General features: G+C 40.3%; 1 protein-coding gene and 1 non-coding gene across 2 annotated transcripts in view; both read right to left on the bottom strand.

Annotated features, from left to right (window-relative positions):
- The window catches only part of IL1RAPL1 (interleukin 1 receptor accessory protein like 1), a 756,675-nt gene that overhangs the window by 424,965 nt on the left and 316,514 nt on the right, over positions 1–15,196 (bottom strand). The window lies entirely within an intron of this gene.
- Positions 1,839–2,029, bottom strand: LOC142435146 (U2 spliceosomal RNA). Its single transcript, XR_012781276.1, has one exon. It is a non-coding gene; the product is annotated as a U2 spliceosomal RNA (small nuclear RNA).

The raw sequence follows: 15,196 nt of genomic DNA, 5'->3' as shown, positions 1-15,196 counted from the left end.
CACAAAGGTGAAAGGAGAACACATTGTGTTCCAGCAAAATCATAGGGAACACTAGAGCAGGGGCAGGGGTGAGATGGGGCAGTATCTACTTTTGTCTGATTTTATTTCGCAGTCTAGTACCTTATACCAAAATTGGTATAGCAAAGAAAGGCAATTTAAAATATTTCAGAGAGCAAAATTATAACTAAACTATCCTATACATATTTGGAGAAGAGTTCAATATATATTCAATAAGTGCATAAAGAAAATAGCCAATAACTGTCACGATCTTTTTGTATTCTCATAATATTCTCTCAAATTCTCTTGAAATATTATATGAACTTAAGTCTCAGCATTGAGCTAAATATTTGGTTTTAAAACATAATAATCTACATTAGAGTTAACATTAGAGGAACATCTTTTTTAACTATAAACTACATATACTACTTATACATTGTATGAGCATTACAGAAGTACGTGATGGAGTCATTTATGAAATAGAAATGTAATTGGTCATTTGAGTCCCCAATTAATGAATTTACATTTTTGCCCTATCCCAGGGACAAAATGGTTGCATAAAAAGCCGCTTTCAGGAAAGGAATGCAGTTCAAGGATTAATGTTATGAGAATCTATACATAAGACCACATGCTTCCTCGCCTTCTGGCTTTTCTATTTCAGTTAATCAAAGTTCAATTCTCATAATTATCGAGGCCTCTGCTTCCACTTAAAGCTTTTCTATCCCTCACCGCAGACACACCATCATTTCCAAATCCTATCTCCATTCTGCCTTTTGTATGTTCAATGCCATGACCTCATTTCCTCCCATCTGCTTGATTTTAAGAGGCTATTGTAGAAGACAGTGGGAGAAATAGCCACAGTTCTTTGCAGGAACTCCCATCAAAGCCATTTCCTTACCCATTATATATAAGCTGGACTGTTCTGCGATTTCCTTTGACCAAAAAAAAAAAGTTGGGGGTTGGGGGTGGGAGTGATGTGATGTCACTGCTGATCCTTCTGATCAACAGCTTCCACTATTCCACACCTGCCACTTTTGGAAACAGCTGCTATGCTGTTCACAAGCCCCAGACTAACTTGACAGGTAATGAGACACCAAACCAAACCAAACTCACTGCCATTGAATCAATTCTGACTCACAGTGATGATATAGAACAGGGTACAACTGCCTCTGTGGAGTTTCTGAAACTAACTTTTTACAGGAGTAGAAAAATGAGTCTTTCTCTCTCAGAGCTGGATGGTGGTTGAGAACTACTGACCTTGCGGTTAACAGTCCAATACCTAACGACTGCACCAGAGTTCCATTGCACGTCACTCAATGAGCCCTACCAGCTCAGCTGCAGACAGCCAACGTCCAGATAAAGTTCTCTTCTGGTGGCTCATGCCTTAGACATTGGGCATAGTCAGCAGTTCAAACCCAGCTGCCAACCCACATCAATATACAGTGCTCTCTGCTCCCACAACGATTTACAGATTTACAATGGACTCAAATATGACAATGATTATGAGGATGGCCCTAGATGGTATAGTGTTTCAATCCATTGTCCAGAACCGAATGGACAGCACCTAACAACATGAGTCAGAATCAACTCAGGACAGGGTTTGGTTTCCGAAGATCCACAGATGACACAGGTGTAATTGGCATAAAACCAGCCAGTTGTGTTCAGTCCACTTGCCAACGGAAAGAATAAGGAGTCCAAAATAAAGTAGTATTGCTTAGAGCCACTATGTTCTGGGGTAGTGTGCCATGTAGTAAACTTCAGCTGAAATGCTACTAATTTATCCATCTATATTAGTGTATCACTATCTTTTCTCATCTTTTTTTTTAAATTTGAGACCCCTAAGGGGCTGCACCATTCCTGCAAACACTGCATTGCCAGGTTGATGCGTGGAGCAGATGGAGCAAGCTCCTAGTCCAACTCCTGCTTGCAAAATTGCATTGAACATAATGTCCTCAGATAGAGGATGTATCAGATATTAACCTGATAAGAAGAGATACTACACTTGATCTTGGCCAAAAGACTACAATCTTAGGCAAAACATCTTTTGTATCACTTTCAGTAATCTGGACCTTTCATAAAGCTTGAGGGGAAAGAAGGTGGTCAATAAGTGGGAAATAGCAAGACAAAAAGTATCCCAAGAAATTCTTGGGGTTTGGGGATGGGGCTGCCAATATAGTTGAAAGATATTAAGGTCCTTGCTTCTCAGGTCATGTTGGGTCTCATCTTGCTAGTTTAATCTCCCTTTTCTCTCCTTAGATTGGAACGCAACTTCCTAATGCATAGAAGACAAGTGAACTACAGTAGTTCTACACTCGTCGTTGTGGTAAAATAGCACAAATGCATAGAATATATTTCTTACATTCCTGAAGAGTGCTTATTATTATGACTTTATGTCATCCAAACAACAACTTTAAGAGAAAAGTTCACGTATCTCTCAGTATCCCTATGCAATCAACGAAGCAACTAGCCCATGAGTAAGCCACTCACTCCAGCTCCTGCACTGAAATGCTTGGGACCCCAGGTGAAAGCCACTGAAGCCTGTCCTCTTAATCATCCAGCAAACCCTTTTCCCATGGTGCAACACTCTGTTGGAGCTCATCCTCTGCTGTCTTCCTCTCAGATTCCTATAGGCGCCACTGTGCACAATTTTGCTCACATGGCTTATGTCTTTAATAGGCCGATTTGTCCTCTGTAGACTTCTGTAAAATGGTGGTCCTCACAATCACTACCTGCAATTTTTATGAAATCTTGAAGCCTGAATTCCATGCTATATAGATGGTTTGGGGCATGGTTTGGATAAATGGATTTTGAAACATCCTGGCTGATTCCGGTGTGCAGCTGAGATCGAGGAGCATTGGTCAAAAGGCATGAGAGATTATCCATTTCCCCCTCCACTCACTTACTTCTTGTGAAAAAGGGAGCTTCTAAGTATCTTGTAAATAACAGATCAAATCAGGATATATCTGTACCAGCAATACTTGAAAGCAGAAAATGAGGTCACTTCCTAGAGTCCTGTCTATAACTGCCTTTGTCCTATGCCACACCATTGGAAAATCCTACATAAGGGAAATAAAAGGGGAAAAATTAAAGATTATCACAATGAACTTTTCCATGATAATTTTTTAAGAGCTTCAATGTGGATAAACGTGTTCAGGGAAGTCTAGCAGTTGAATGTTTTCATTTGTCAGATCACTCTCAGGACAGGCGGTATCAGTCGGGTTACAGAGTAGGAAGTAGGCGTAGGTTTGCTGAGAAGGAGTAGGATTATAACAAGGAAAATTATTAGAGAAGGAGAAGTACACATTTGCATCATGGATGACAACTCTTAAAAGCTTAGGTCTGGATAAGGAAGCCGGAGAAAGCCTGAAGAATCTGAGATTTGTGTGTAGTTGAATGGGCATGAGGAGTAGAGCCAAAGTGGATTGCAGAAGGAGACTGAGAAGAGCTAAGTGATCCTCTTTACTTCAGTCTAGAGCAGTGTTTCTCAGCCTTCCTAATGCTGAGACCTTTAAATACAGTTCTTCATGTTGTGGTGACCCACCAACCATAAAATTATTTTTGTTGCTTCTTCATAACTGTCATTTTGCTACTATTATCAATCAGCTAACCCCTGTGAAAGGGTCATTCAAGCCCCAAAGGGGTCGCGACCCACAGGTCGAGAACCACTGATCTCGAGTCTGATAACAGTACCCTCCGCCCAATATCTATGTGTAGGCTCATTTACAAAATGTGCATAAAATATCTACAGAGCACAAAACGCTACTGAAAATACAAGGATGTCAGGGATACATGCCCAAAAGAAATCTGAAAATTTTTAAGCAATTGCCATTACATGGTGATAAAATAAAGAAAATAGTATTGCATTCGGTTTTTTTTTAAGTTCAAGAACCTAAAATAAAGGCATACGTTTGGGTGGTCTGAAATTACTATCTAATAACCTTTCATCATTTACAGCAATTTTCCATTTCACTGATAATTAAAGTCCGCAAATGGAAAGGAACCAGGGAGACATACATCTCATTCTGAACTAAAGCAATGCCCTTGCAGTGGCAGAATTTGCTGAGGATTTTTAAAAAGTAGTTGTTCATAACAAACAAAGCCTTTATGAAATATAAATCAATACTAGAAACCAAAATTAAAGTCATAACCCCAGAAACTTAACCTAGACTAATGGAAGGCTTAACGACTTCAGCAGAACAACAAAGGGAATTTTGCTTTCAGCTCAAGTATGTATGAAACTCATTCTCCTAAAGAGAGTGAACATATTGATTTTCACTTGTTTGGTAAGGCCTAATACAATCTTTGACCTTCTAGCAGACGTCACGTCAGTGCAATGGCAAAAATGGTGCTAGCATGTTACGAAAAAGAGAACTCAGCAGTTAAAACAGGATTATCATATGGCAGGCATTGAAGGAGTTGGGCATCTTAAAACTGCTAAGGATCAAAGGCCAAGAGGACCCTGAAAGAGGTAGGAACTGATAGGAAAATATTACGGGAGTTTCCCTAAACCTGACAATTGAAAATATTCTATCCCACAGCCCTGCTGCCATTTCTGGAACTCCCAGTTACTTACTCCTTCCTTGGTTGTCTTCTGAAGAATTAAGAATTATTGCATTATGTAAAATGAGAGGAATCAACCATTGGAATTTTAGGGTTACAGAAAGCTAGAATTAGAAAAGACTCTAAAGAGCAGCTGGTCTAGCTATGGGACCAAGTATCATCAGGAGAGGGAAAGGGGATTATGGAAAATGTAGATTCTGAGGCCCCAGCCCCAGGGATTCTGATCGAATTGTTGGACGTGGGAGTCTATACCCAAAATGATTCCACTGGTTATCTGAGGCCACTCTTAGAGGAACCCTTCTCTAATCTTTCTTTTGCTTTTATAAATGATGACATAAGGAGCAAGAAAGACATCACAAATATAGCATAGTAAAATATAGACATGTCCTTTAATGTTCTCTAGGGAGTCCTCCGAAGTTTAAGCATTCAGACTCCAGAGACAATAACAGGTCATGAGTAGACTCAGAAGGATACCCTTAGGTCAGGAATCAGATTTGCAGCAGGGCAGCCAAATGCATTGTAGCAACCCAAGTAAATGACAGCCTATATAGCCCTCTGAGAGCAATCTCCTTTCTCAGGTGAACCATATCTGGTTGAAAGAGCTATCTACCAAGCTAAGAACTGCCTTGAATGAGTCGTATCACACACAGAAACTAATACTACTGAAAGGAGCTCAATTAGCATAGCTTCCAAAGTCCTCTTGGCATGAAGGGATATGTTTCATGTTAAGAATCATCCAAAGAAACCCAAGGCTAAGACTTCCATTCAAACCCAAAGACAAACTCACTGCCAATGACTCAATCCTGACTCAGGGCAACCCAATTGGACAGGGCAGAACTGCTCCTGTGGGTGCCCAAGACCATAACTGTTCAAGACAGTAGAAAGTCCTATCTGTCTCCCACCGAGTGGCCTGGTAGCTTCAAAATGTGGAACGAGATTTCCATGCAAAGTGTTTACATTCCTTCGGGTTTAGATGTATTGTATTCACCAGGGAGTATTTTTTCCTAGTGTCATGGATTAAATTGTGCCTCTCCACCCCCTGCTGTTAATTTGATGGGGCCATGATTCTTCCTAGCTTGACAGTTACACAATGGTGTCATATGTCAATTAGGTGATGATCCCCGTGATGTGATAAATCAACAAAATGGTTGAGGTGGGGATGTCACAACCCTCACAGCCCAGACCCTGTGGAAGGGAACTTTCCTCGGGTGTGGGCTTCAACCCCTTTTTATTTTATAAGAGATAAAAGGAGAAACATATTTATGTTATAAGAGATAGGAGAAAGAAGAGAGTAGAGAGGTGGGGACATACAAGCAGAAAGAAAGAAGAGCTAGGACTGGAGGGTGTCCTTCTGATCTGATTTGTCCACTGTGAAGCTGTGATGCTAAGACCTACAGATATCTCCAAGGAACTCTCGGCCTATGGATGTGGAAAAGAGACAAAGACCTTGACCCAGAGCACAGACAACGAAAGCCTTCCTCAGGAATTGGCACTAAGAATTTGGACACCGAGCTGCCTAAAGTGTGTGAGAAAGTTTCTCTGTGTTTAAACTCATCCACTCTGGGTATTTCTGCATTAGCAGCACTAGAGAAGTACGTTAGCTTGTCAACTAGTTGGCACATACCACCTTACCTGGTTCCTAGGAAAAGAAAAGGGAGTGCCCAGGCAGAAGTCAGTGTCTTGCAGTATCATTCTCTTAATACATCCACCCAAAATTGTCATTACAATTTCTGAAATGATCATAGTTACAGGATTTACTTCGAGAACCCTTTTACTGATATCACCTTGCTTTTACTGAGAAATACTAGGGATGGGCGGGTGACGAAAGACAAATGGGGCTTTAAATGAAACCAATGCAAAACAGGCAGCCCTTTCGCAAAACTCAGTGTTTCGGTTACTCCAGAAACAGCCATGTGAATGGAACTTAGTGAGAACTGACTCTCTACAGCAAGCTTCTTGGAGTTGGGCGCAGAGAGGAGCAAAGGCACCTTGAGACTGGGGTGATTGCTTTATCATGAACTGGGCCAACTGGGCAAGCCAATTTGATTTCCTGCTTGCCTTTGCAAATCCTTTTCCAGTTCTACTTTGGAGTGCCTTTCGGTTATTGTTGGTGCTCTGATGCAGTGGGGAGTTTAGGAGGACACTTTTCGGCTTGAGTGTCACTGGAACCAATTGTCATGTCGGCACAACCTGAAGGAGTGATAAAAGGAGCAAAGGTTGCTATCAAATCAAGGCGACCTCATAGTGACCTCATGCGGTAGTATTCCCTAAAGACTAAGGAACAATGTTTCAAAAACTTTATGTTCTATTAGGGATCAAATAAAGTCAAGGATGATACTTTAAACTTTTCCTAATAAGAAAATCTACCTTGTAACTTTCTAAGAGGGGAGGGGTTGCGGAGGGGCAGGTAGTGTTGCACAACCTTGTTTGACCAGGGACCCCTTTTCTGAGGGGAACATTCCCTTGGAAAGCCATTTGAAATAACTTGCATGGATATGTTAATGCAGCCATTTTAAACATTGGGTCATTTTGGAAAAGGGTTTGTTTCTATGATACTCTATGAATGTGTCATGAATTTCTGAATGGAAAATGAAAATACCATTCTCCTGTGAAGTTAAGAGTGAAGAAATTGTAATGGCTGGGGCTGTTCATTCTACATGAATTACTTACATATTGAGATGGTCTCCATGAATCAAAAAATGACGTTGGAGAGTACCTAATGCAAACTACATGAAACACCACAGACTTTCAACTTTCAATAATAAATATTGTTTTACTTCCCAGACTAGCTTTTAGGGTGACTCAATACACATTTGAGTTGAATGATTATATACTCTAGATTTCATTCATGAGCATAGGGACTATAAGAAATGGCAGCTGCCTTGAAAATAAAATAAGTGCATTGAAGAGAAGACAATCTCTTGGTCTCGAACTGATTTAAGAATAATAAAAAAACAAAAGCAACATCTTCCAAATAAAAGAAACAAAACAAGGTGTGTCAAACTAAGTCTTAACCTGTAATATCCTGATGCAAAAATGTTTAGCTCAAAGAACAGAATCATCATTCAGCTTGTTTTACTTTAAGGTAAAAGGCAGCACGAAAGGACCTTGCTAGATTTTACAATTAACAATTAATTTTACAATCAACAGTGGCCCTGGTGGCCTAGCAAGTTAAGTGCTGGGCTATAACTGCAAGGTCAGCAATTTGAAACCATTAGTCACTCCAGCGACGCGATGATACTTTCTGTTTCTGTCAATGTTACAGCCTTGGACACACACGGAGCGTTTCTACTCTGCCCCACAGGAACACAACGGGTGGAAATCAGCTCGATGGCAGGGAGTTTTGGCAGACAGTGGCTCAATGAGTATTTGCTGCATAAACGAATAATCAAGCAAACCAAAGGCATCACTAAACTCTAAGACCTCCTGGGACTTTCATTCTGAAGCAAGCATTACAGAGCATGTGGCCTTATAGGGACAAGGGACACACTTGTAGGTGTCAAGATCATTTGGCTTGAAATGCCCCTTCTTTCATCCTTTTCCTTTCAAAGACCTTCCCTCCCAAATCAGAGTTCATTCTATCTGCCCAGGTGGCCCAAATTGTTACTTAAAAGGTTGAAGGTTTGAGTTCACAGAGATGTGTTTTTGAAAAAAGGCCTGACAATCCACTACCAAAATATTGGCATTGAAAACTCGAAAGATCACCATTCTATGTTGACATTATAAGTTGTTATCTACTCAAAACAACTGATTCTCTTTTCAAAACAGCTATTAAAATGAAACAGAGTACATAGCAATTATATCTATGCATCTCAGAAGATTATATATTTTGTATGTGGGAAGGAAAAAAGACAAGAGAATAAAATTGGGGAATCATATCTAAAGATTCTGAAAATGAGACTAGAAAGACATCTATTAGATGAATAAGAAAAGGTTTGGTCTATTTGTCAATAAACTACATATTCCACTTGATATTCAATGTTCCTTGGGTCTCTTGATAGTGTTAATCAATAAACAGTAACCACTAGGGAACTGATTGTATTTATTTTGATATATTCTAGAATAAATAAAAGGGCCTTGGAGTAAAGCTCCCATGTAATAAGATAATGCTTGTCTTAAAGTGAAGTCTAATTTTGGAGTTAGTGGCTATGAATCAGCCTTGCAATATGAAGTACATTCTAAGAGCATCCTCAAAAAGAATTCTGTTTAGACAAACCATTTAAATGTATCCCTTGGACAAAGGGCAAATGAGAGAGATGATCCTCTTTCATGTTTTTGCCCCCTACTCTCATTTCTACAAGTACGGGAAAGCAATTCAAGTACAAGATCAGACGCTCTTATCACAACCTTTTGTGGTGTTAGCCAGGTGATTCCGTGCGATGCAGAGCTCCAAGTCCTCTGTCAGGGGATGTTCAAGTGGAACAGGATTGGAATACCGCGCAGGGTACTCTGTGACACTCCTCTATCTTTCTTGTTCCAGACTGTGATCTCAGGTAGAAACAGTATTAACTCAGCCTCTCCCTGCCATCCTGTTGATTTTCACTCAGGGACCCTCAAGACAGAGCAGAAGCCCCCTGGTGGTTTCTGAGACTGTGCATCTTTACTGGAGCAGAGAGCCTCAGCTTTCTACTGTGGGGCTGCCGGTGGTTTCCAACTACGGACTTTGGTTAGCAGCCTGATGTGTAATCCCCTATGCTTCCAGTGCTCCTTAAATCAGCCTGTTGCTGTGAGGTGCCGTGGAGTCTATTCTGACTCACCGAGACCTTGTGTATAACAGAATGAAACACCGCCTGGTCCTGTACCATCCTCACAATTCTTGTTACGCCGGAGCCCATTGTTGCAGCCACCATGTCAATCCATCTGGTCCAAGGTCTTCCTCTTCTTACTGGCCCCTACTTTATCAAGCATGATGTCTTCCAGGGACAGGCCTCTCTTGATAACATAGCCGAAGTATGTGAAGGGAAGTCTCCCTATCTTTGACTTGCCTCTAAGGCGTATTCTGGCTATACTTTTTCTAATACAGATGTGTTTGTTCTTTTGGCAGCCCGTGGTCCTTTCAAGATTCTTTGCCAGCATGCACCATAGTACAAATGTCTTCCTTGTTCAGTGTTCAACTTTCACATGCATTAGAGGCAATTGAAAATACCCTGGCTTGGGTATCCTCAGAGTGATATCCATGGTTTTCAACACTTTAAAGAGGTCTTGTGCAGCAGATTTGCTTAATGCAATATGTCATTTGATCTCTTGCCTGCAGCTTCCATGAGCATTAATTGTGGATCTAAGCAAGGAGAAATCCCTTGAGGGGCTTCTGAAGGCTGTAGATATGTACAGGAGCAGACAGCCTCACCTTTGGACCACAGAACTACCTGTGAGTTTCAACTGCAGACCCGGTGGCTCCCAGTTCAACACTCTCTCTGCCCAGTACTGCCACCAACGAAACTTCAGGAGAAGGGCTAAAAACTGTTTTGCAATCCTCAAACCCACCCCCACCTCACTTTTAAGAGAATAAATGTAAGCGCCTGGAATTTTTCTTTTTTCTAAAAAAGCATTTTGTGTTGATTGATAACTATAACTTTTATGCATCAGAAGTATTTTTGTTTTTTAATTTCTTTCCCTTTTTGTTTCAGGAGCAGACTTGGAATTAAGGAGCATGAACATATGTACATACACATATTATATGCCACTTTTTAATAATAGAATACCATTTGGTAATGAATGTTCTCATTATGTGTTTATAAAATCATTCTAAACCAAAACTGTGGCGATCAGCTATACTTTTTAAGAGTTCAATTCAAATTATCTGTAAACCTTGTCTCATTTATCTTTTATACTTCTATTTATAATACATCTGTCTGAAGGACAGCTAACAGCCATTGCATTGCTGTTTATGCTGATAACATTGGAACCAGGAGCTCTGGTGGCACTAGTGGTGATGGGTTAGGCTGATCACTGAAAGGTCTGCAGTCTGAAAGCACACAGAAGGACCATGGGAGAAAGAAGGGGCTTCCTACTCCCATAAAGAGTTACAGTCTCAAAACTCAAAGGGCAATTCGAACCTGTCCTGTGGGGTCTCTATTGACATTCTCCCAATGACAGTCAGAGACATTGGACTGTCTTCACTAAAGAACAAAGTCCCTTCACACATTTCCAAATTACAGATCAAACAGAGCCATTAGTTCAATGCGCTCACATATCTGTGTTAACTCGACCTGGGCTTATCAAGCTAACAAGCCCTATAGTAGAAACCTGGCTCAAAGCTGCTGATTGGTTTTCCTGGGAAGAAGTTACTATGGAAAAGGTTAATATTTAAATAGTAGTATAACATGAGTGTGTGGCTTCCTGAACCACCTGCTGTGGTCTGAACACTTGGGGTTACCAGGAATGGGAATCTGCTCCACCACACCTACCAAGAACAATAAGTAATGGTTAGGGAACTGTGATTTTTCTACTGAGACAATCCGATTTCTATTATGAAATATAAAAATTGGCACCTGTCATTTTTTTCATGTGTATCTGGGGTCATTAAAATGTGTAAGAAAAATAATCCTTCTAAATCCTTCTCATTGTCAGGAAGACTGAAGAAGAATCGGTGCATTTGAATGATGGGGCTTGTGAAGAATATTGAAATTACTATTACTGGCCAGAAATGCAAAAAAGTATGTCTTGTAAGAAGTACTGGCACAATAGTCTTTACAAACCAGGATGGGGACACTTCATCTCACGTACTTTGGACATATTGTTAGGTAGCTTAGCCTAGGGATTGGGAAGTCCATTGACGCATGCCCAGGAGAGCCAGCATAGGACAAAGCTGGATTTTCCCGCCCGTGGGTACGGATGGGCGTTAACCTGGAGCAGCCCACCTGGGCCAGGTGATTGCAATTCAGCCAATGGGATCAACCTGGGGTCGTTCGCCACGCCTCCCCGGGGAACCCTTGACAAGGCAGGAACCAAGAGGGAGAGGGGCTTGTCTTGTCTTGTCTGATCGTCTGGTTTCAGAGGGGAAACTTGGGAGAGAGATCTTTGCGTGACCCTGAGCAGTCTCTGCCAGGCGCATGGTCAAAGGAATCCTATGGGTGCCATATAAAACCTGAAGCGTCTTTTAACTCTCATTAAATTCACTTGGATCACGAGCCTGGCTTCGGCGTGAATTCTTTCTCGTGTGGAACCAAGGACCGAGGTTGGAATCTAACCCGGAGAGAGAGACCTTACAATATTATCAAGAAGGATTAAAAAAAAACCCTTAAACCAAATTCAACTGCCATTGAGACAATCCCAACTTTGAGTGAGCCTATAGGGCAGAACAGAACTGCCTGTGTGAGTTTCTGTGACCGACCATTGTGATGCGAGTAGAAAACCTCACCTTGTCCATGGCACAGCTGCCGCTTTCAAACTCCGTACTTTGCCATTCCCAGAGCCCACTGTGGCACCAGGGCTCACTATTCAATAGGGAAAAGACAAGGTGCTCGGTAAAGGAGGAGGGCAGTGACAACAAGGAAGCCCCTCAGTGAGATGGACCGACAAGAGTGGCTGCACCGGGAGCCCAGGAATGCTTGTGAGGGTAGTGCTGGTGCCATCAGTGTTTCCTTCTGTCGTTCCTGGCGTCGCCATGAGTCAGAATCTGCTCGATGGCACCTAACAACAACAGCAACAACAACACTTCCTGCTTACCGTGGAGTGTTGAGACAACATGATAAAGTGAGGAGAATTAGGCTTGGGAGTAAAGCGCTAGCTTTTCCTTCATTTTCTATTTTCTATGAACATGCTAGAAATTTAAAGCGGTTTTCTCATTCTGAAGGTGAGCTTTGATATGTTTATACCTCAGGTGGGTCAAGTTCTAGCCGTATGGTTTTAAGTTTCTCTAACAGAGATCGAAATCATATTCACACTAAGTTGTAAACAGAGAAGACCAGATAAAGAGAAAAGAAAGCTATCTCCACTACATTTTAATTTATTCATTTCAAACTCTGGCCAAAAGATTTATATTACACACTTACATCACTGTCACGCCTCTATCCCACAGCTTGTAATGAAAACAGCTCCACGGGCGAGTCTCGCCGAACTAGAAAATATAAGGCACTTACCTGCAAACGTGAAGAGGGCAGATATATTTCTACATTATCTAGCAACATTTTCTTCCCCAGTTTTGATTAAGAAAGAAGGAAAGAAATCACAGCAGAAGGAATTTAAAGTGGCTATCAAGGCTTAGTGACAAAAAACCTCTAGTAGGCATTTTCTCAAGGTAAATTTCAGTAGTCTCCAAGGACCATTCCAAGGATTCGATCATTGCTCTTTGAACCGGGTGATCTAGGGGCGCATGCGTGTTAGTGTTCAGACCCTCTTGCTTCTCTAGTTCTATTTCTTTTTTCTTAGAATTGAAATCTTTTGTTCTTGAAGAGCCACACAACCGTTAGTCTCACTGGCAATATGTTCAATTTTGACAAATTGTGTTCAATGCTATCAACCTTTCTAGTTGAAAATATCAGCGAGGTCTAATCCTAACTGCAATTTGTCTCAAAAGTCCCTTCCACATTATATACATTGACTGGCTCAAAATTTCTTGACCCAAATGAGAACTCATTTAATCTCTGCAAATACTTGAGGGTAAGACATCATGCAAGATTGTTGCCGCTAATCACCATTGAAAAGCTACTAAAAAAATCACATCGTTCTATGTTTATATGGAACTTCAAAGTTTTCAATAGATTAGAAAATCGTCCTCCCCCTCTCACAAAGGTGCTGTTACAGGATTGGGTTAATGATAACCCTTGGATCATGCTTCAATAAATATTTGATTCATTGTAACATCAATTGTCCATGAATGGCTATCTCTTTTATTATTTTTCATTATATATACATACATACATATATAGATATATATGTGCATGTGTGTGCATGATTTTGTTATTATTTAAATAATAATCAAATCAATAAGCCATTATTCTTGATCCTTAAAATAAGTTTAATAGTCTGGAAGGTCAAGAAAATTATTATTAGATTAACCTAAAATTGTTGAATGTTCACTAAGTACCTGTCATTATAATACAAGGGCACTTCAAAGGCTCATGGAAAAAACCCATTATCTTCTCATTCCATTTTTCCCTGAGCTTTTTGAAGCACCCCACCCCTATACCCTCTGCTCACAGCCCTGGTGGCATAATTGGTTACACTTTAGGTTGCTGACCCTAAGATCATCATTTTGAGCCGACCAGCCACTCAGAGGGAGAACGATGAGGCTACATACTTGTGAAAAGGTTTCCAAACTAATAAGCACACAAAGAGGCAGTTCGACTCTGCTTCATAGGGTAGCTAGGAGTTGGAAAGACCTTCATGGAAGTGAATTTGTTTGTTTGGTTTTTAATTTGAAGTAGATCATGTTGGGATTCCCTGATATGCCATCGCCTTTCATATGCATTCATATCAAAATAATAACATTTCTCAACGCAACCAACTGCTAATTTTGTGCATTTATTTTCCCCACAAGCTCCTCTGAAATCACCACCATTCTTCGATCTACAAAAAAGAGAAGATTTTCCCCAGGCAAAATTGTAAATGAAAGAAAATCTTGGAAAATTGCAGCAACAGAGCATCTGTACACCTATTTAAATATTTAACTTCTCTATGGAATAAGAAAGGTGTCTCTCCTATTTGTTATATTGATCTCTGGCTGCATTAGCCTCAGAGGTTGCCAATTATGAAGTACCACTATGAACTTAATCAACTTCCACAATTAAATAATTTATTTATTCCAACTTTTCCTGAAATATTATTAAGAAATAGGTGTACAATATGATTTTTTTCTTTACTTCCCTTGCTTTCCAAAGGTAGAAAGAAAATACTGGAAACCTGATTGACTGTTAAGCAGACGTTTTGTTTTTTCAAGAGGAGCGAGAAAATTAATTGTGATGTGAATTCTATTCTTGTTTTTTACTCCACTATATTTCTTTCTTAAAAGCCTCCTGACCCCCAGTCAGTCTCTAGGATTAAAATTCTCTTTGTCCTTCAATTTCAAGAAATAGCTGTATTTTATTTTTTAAGCAAATAATTTATCTGGACATACAATTTTACCCCAGTGTGATCATAAAGTTCTCTTGTCTTCTGGCATCTATTGTTCTGATGAGTCTTTGCTGTCCTTCCAATGGTCTTTCTTTTGTAGGTAGCCTGCCTTTTCTTTCTAGTAGCTAATAAGGTATGCTCATTAAGCTTAATGTAGCTAGGTGTGCATTAATTGTACCAATCCTACTTAGCCCTCAAATACACACTTTTCAACCAGAGGACCCTCGTTTTTCAATCATGTTAAGTTTGGGGGTTTGGCCATTTCTTTTTCAACAAAAGAAGGTATTCCCTGTGAGCCTTCTGCCTTTGCCCCAAGTATCTTCCACAGTATTTGTTTTTGGAGGCCCATCCTGAGAAGGTCTCTGTCTCTCTTATGGAATGAATTCTATTGCACAAAAAGATATGTTGTAATCTTAATCCTTGTACCTGTTGTTGTGACCTAGCATGTGGGGGAAATAGTATGTTTTTCTAGAGATGTTATAGTTTCTTCAGTGAAGGGAATAACATAGGAAAATATGTATTATTCAATTATTGGTATTTCATTTAAAAATGGGGACAGAAGTGGAACTGAGTCTCAGACAAAAAA

Source organism: Tenrec ecaudatus, chromosome X (genome assembly GCF_050624435.1).
Source record: "Tenrec ecaudatus isolate mTenEca1 chromosome X, mTenEca1.hap1, whole genome shotgun sequence".
Classification (NCBI taxonomy): Eukaryota; Metazoa; Chordata; class Mammalia; order Afrosoricida; family Tenrecidae; genus Tenrec; species Tenrec ecaudatus.
The sequence above is the reverse complement of the archived record's forward strand: the minus strand, read 5'-3'. Positions and strand labels throughout refer to the sequence as shown.